We start from the raw sequence: 5,116 nt of genomic DNA on the forward strand, positions 1-5,116 counted from the left end.
AATAAACAGCTTCCTTTATATGATCTAAAAGATCATTTATGCGAGGAAGGGGATAATGATTTTTAATTGTTATCTTATTCAGTGCTCGGTAATCAATGCACATTCTCCACAAGCCATCTTTCTTTCTCACCAAAATGATTGGTGACCCACATGGTGATGTGCTAGGCCTGATGAACCCTTTCTCGAGCAACTCCTGCACCTGCTTTTTGATTTCAGCATTCTCTAAAGCAAACAACCTTTTATACCTGTGGCTGCAATAGTTGTTTCATCTCCTGAGTCTGACCCCAAATATTTTTGAATAGCTGCAACTGTCTTCTTATTCTTGCCCTCGGACTTCTTAGGCCTCAGCTCTGGATGCAGAATCTAACAATGCTCATCATCATGCCCATCCTTTTTACAACGAGTGCATGAATCTTTGCTTTTCTGTGCAGTGTTAGCCTTCCTTGCTTTCCACTTCTACTTTCTTTTCTCCTTGCTCTTGCTTATAGTGGATTGGGATGGTCCCCCAACTTCTGGATTTCCATTCTTTCCTCTAGCTTCTAGATGAGTAGCTTGTACAGATACCTCATCTATACTAGTGGGATTAAACATGAGGATGGTATGCCTCATGTAGCTGTGTAGACCACCAATGTACTTCAAAAGAGTCTCTGGTGAGTCTAATGAGATACCCAACATCAATGCTCTCTTTCTAAATTCTTGAGTATACCCTTGCACACTTTGCCCTTTCAACTGTCGAAGCGTTGGCCAACTCATCATGGCTTGTTGCATGTAGGCCAATGGATAGAACTGCTTTTTGATTGCAGCAACAAATTCACTCCAGACAGAGATGGTCTTACCATGTCTTTTCATATCAGCTTGGGTTCTGCCTTCCCACCAAACCAAGGCAGTGCCTCCTAGGCATAGGCTTTCCAGCTGAATCTTACTCTTGTCTGAGTCTATGTTCTGTACCCTGCAATACACATCAATTTGTATAATCCATTTGTCCAGCTTTTCAGCATTTAGCTCTCCATCATATATAGGTAAATCAAACTTAACATCTAGCTTAATCAAAGATGCTTTCTTATTATGCATAGGGCTATTAGGAGGCGTGAGAAAGCTTTCCTCTTTCCCTTTTCCCTTGGAGTGGTCATGAAAGTGAGACTCATCTTCTTCTTTATCTTGTTTAGAACCTGAGGAGTCTTCAACCTTATGCTTTCTAAAGTCCTTGTACATTTCTTCTACCATAGACTTTATAGCTAGGAAACTTTCTACGAATTGAGGGTCTAGCCCCACAGAACCTTCCTCTAACATTGTCTTCCGAGGATAGACTCTCCCAATTTCAAGATTAGTTTCCACCAACACTCCTTCTCCTAATTTGAGCTTTGATCTAGTGAGCATTCAACAGCTAAACCAACACAAGCTTGTCTAACCTTACAGCCTAATGCTCTGATACCACTTGATCTGATAATCACCCTATGAGTGAGCTCAGTTAAAGATTTATTGAATATAGGTATTATAGACTCATGTGCTGGTGTGTATTCTATGTTATTTAAGCAACGAATCGATCAGATTGCCAATACATAGACAATTAAATGGAAAGATAGTAGAGAAATACAGTAAGCAAAAACAAGAACACAAGAAATTAATAAGGAGTTCACCCTATTATCCAGGGCTACATCTTCGGTCTAGATTTCAGTGGTGGCCTTGTTTTATTGTGTCTTTAAGCAAATAATTACAATGCAGGAGCTCAATATGAGTCACCTAAAGCAGATTTGCTTGGTAGGGTGGTTCTTGGATTCCCCAAGCCACTTGAGTACACAAACGTCTTCTTCCTACCAGCTCTGTGACCTTCTAGTCTATAGTGGCAAGAGCCCAATGTGGTGCTCAGCCCGGACAGATCCTCTCTAGGATGGCTCGGATCTCTCAAGCCTCTGGTGCTCAATGCTGCCTTTGGTCAGCTCGGCCCTTTGTCCTCTTCTGCTTTTGCTTTACTGTCTTTTTCTCTCTGTATTCCGTCCTCCTCTCAGGATTCTGGTTCCTCTGTCTCTCGCTTCGTCTCTTGGACTGGCTATGTCTGTATTCTATCTCTGTTCATGGAAGCCATTCATTCCCAAAGCCTGTTCAGTTCCTCTTCCGCCTCCGTCGAATCACCTTCTATAGTTGCGCTTGGAGTTCCTTGTTTAGCGTCATCATCAGCGCTCAAGGCGTGGCCACATGTCCTCCTACAAATAGCGCCAGCCTGCTTTGTCAGTTGATTTCTTCAGTTACGTCGTGGAGTGAGTCTTTCTCCATCGTGGCGGTCAAACAGACTTCAAATCCTTTTAAATCGCGGCTCATTTCCCTCGTCGATTTCGCTTCCTCCATTGGGCACGATCTCAGCCATTAGATTTGGGCCCTCCAGATCTGATGCCATATGCACGTTTCGCGTGTTTGACTTGCTCGACCGTTAGCACACAATCAACGACGGTTTTCTCTCACCTTCGCTTGCCACGCGGTGACCGTTACCGCTTATCATTTGAGGACACCCCGATCAATACCGTCGGTTTCTAGAGCACAGGTCCCGCCTTTGTCCTTTAGCACTTTTGCCTTTTGCCCACGGTTCTCCGACTCCCCATGCGTTCGAGTGCTTGGGGCTCCTCCATTTCGGGCCCTTCCGCCCAACGATGCGCGATTAGTGCTAGGCGCTAATCACGCATCAAAAATCACCTCCATTTCCTGCTCCATGGCTCCCAAGGGCTAATTTGGCCTCCCGCACAGTCTCCATGGGCCTCGGTCAGTGTGCTTTGACTGAGGTCCTCGTTGTTCCACGCTGGCTGCCATTGCCACTAGTTCAAGGTGTTTTTTGATTGTTGTTTTGGAATTCTTGATGTTTGTCCCGACCTGATACAGTCATGGTTCTTTGACAATATTTTATGGATCCAATTCAGATCAAATAATAATAATAATAATAAGTCTCTATTAGGTTTTAAGAATGTGGTCAATCTTTCTAGCAGGTCTTTTGATCCCTCTGTCTTCAGCCTCCTCAATAAGGGTCTCAATTTTTCCCTTGCCCCTAGTAAGATTCCCATCGATGACATTATTTGTAGCATCAAATATGGGATCAAAGACCTTTTGGACGCCGTCAAGGAGACTATTAGACACGATTGTGCTGTTGTTCTTAGGAAGGTTGTGCTGTTGTTCTTAGGAAGGCTAAGCCTCCTAAGAAAAACCTGAGCAAAGTTGAGTTTCTTGCCCTTAAGTCCCTTAGAGACAACCCAAACATTATTGTCCTTGGAGTGGAAAAAGGAGGAGTTGTTGCCATTCTTGATAAGTCTGATTATATCCACAAAATGGTGGACCACCTTTATAATAGTGGGAGTTACATCAAGCTCAAGAAGAACCCCATTAAGTCCATCTCTAAAGATATTGCATCCGCTATTAAAGCATATTCTTCTCTTCTTCCTCTCTCCCGAAAGCTCATTGAAAGCAATCCCCTTACCCCCAGAATTTATTACTTGCCAAAAATTCATAAATCTGGGGCTCCCTTAAGACCTATTGTTAACATAATAGGTGGACCTACCTATCTTCTTGCAAAATTCCTTGCTCAAAAACTCAAACCTCTTGTGGGTCGTACTGATTCCTTCGTAAAAGACTCAGCCTCTTTTATTCAAGAGTGGAGAGATATCAAATTAGAGCCTGGAGATTTGTTGGTCAGTTTTGACGTCGTGTCCTTACACACCAAAATCCCCATCCAAGATGCCATTGATATCATCAATCACATTTCTAATAAAGACACTGCCAAGTTAGTTGGCCTTTGCCTCACCTCAATGTTCTTTAGTTTCCAAGGTGAGTTCTATGAGCAAACTTGTGATGTTGCGATGGGATCCCCTCTCTCCCCTATCGTAGCAAACCTGTTTATGGAAGATTTTGAGACCAAAGCCCTAGCCTCCGCTCAGCTTCGCCCTAAAAAATGGAAGAGATTTGTTGATGACACCTGTGTCATATGGCCTCATGGTCATGAGAAACTCGATTTGTTTCTTAACCACCTTAATTCGCAATCAGAATCCATCAAGTTCACTATGGAAATTGAGGAGAATGGTTGCCTTCCCTTTCTCGACATTCTCCTTTCTAGGAAGGATGATGGTTCCATCTGTCACCAAGTTTTTCGAAAAAAGACCCACACGGAGCAATATCTCCATGCTCGTTCTCATCACTTCCCTGCTAAAAAATTTGTTGTTCTCAGCACTCTTGCCACTCGTGCTCTAAGAATCTCTGATGAAAGCCACCTTGATCAAGAGAAGTCTCATCTCCTTGAGGTTTTTAAAAATAATGGATATAGTAGACCTGAGAGCCTCAAGGCCTTTCTCAAAGCCAACAAAGCACCTAAAGCTAAACCCACCCGAGTTGATCCTATCTCTAAGGTTCATCTCCCTTATATCCAAGGGACCACTGACAGGATTTCCCACATTCTTAAAAAGATGAATGTCTCCTCTTCTTTCAAACCTCTCCAAACCATAAAAAACTCCCTTAGATCTGTTAAGGACCCCATCGACCCTAAAGATTCGAAAGGAGTTTACCTTATTCCCTGCTCCTGTGGGGTCCCCTACATTGGAGAAACAGGAAGATCCATTAAACTGAGAATTGGTGAGCATGCTGCCAATATTAGACACAATCGCTCCCGCACATCAGCCCTTGCCAAGCATGCAAAGAAATCAAAGCACCATGTATGCATTGAAGAATCCAAAGTCATTGCTAGGGTTCCACCATAGGAAACTCAAAGAAGCAATTGGAATTGAAAGGCATGCCAAAAGCCTTAATAGGGATGATGGCTGGAAATTGAGTAAAAGCTAGATTCCAACTCTCTCTTCTTGACTTTTCCTCCTATTTCTCATATTATACTATTTATGTACTTCTATAATGGCTTTTAATAACCTTTTTTGTAATCCTCTGATTCAATAGGCATAACATCTTGTTGTGCTAGAAAAAATAAATCATGTTCCTCTTTAGTCAAGAAAACATCATCTATTTCTCCTTCACCAAAAAGATTAATCTGATTCTCTTTTGGATCATCTGCTATCTCATTTTCTTCCTTTGCATAATTTTCTTGAAAAGGAGGTCTAATTTGTTGTTGATCTACTGGGGCTCTTTGCTCTCTTTG

This window comes from Pinus tabuliformis, chromosome 9, assembly GCF_031772625.1.
Source record: "Pinus tabuliformis cultivar Carrire ecotype Pingquan chromosome 9, CPIR1, whole genome shotgun sequence".
NCBI lineage: Eukaryota > Viridiplantae > Streptophyta > Pinopsida > Pinales > Pinaceae > Pinus > Pinus tabuliformis.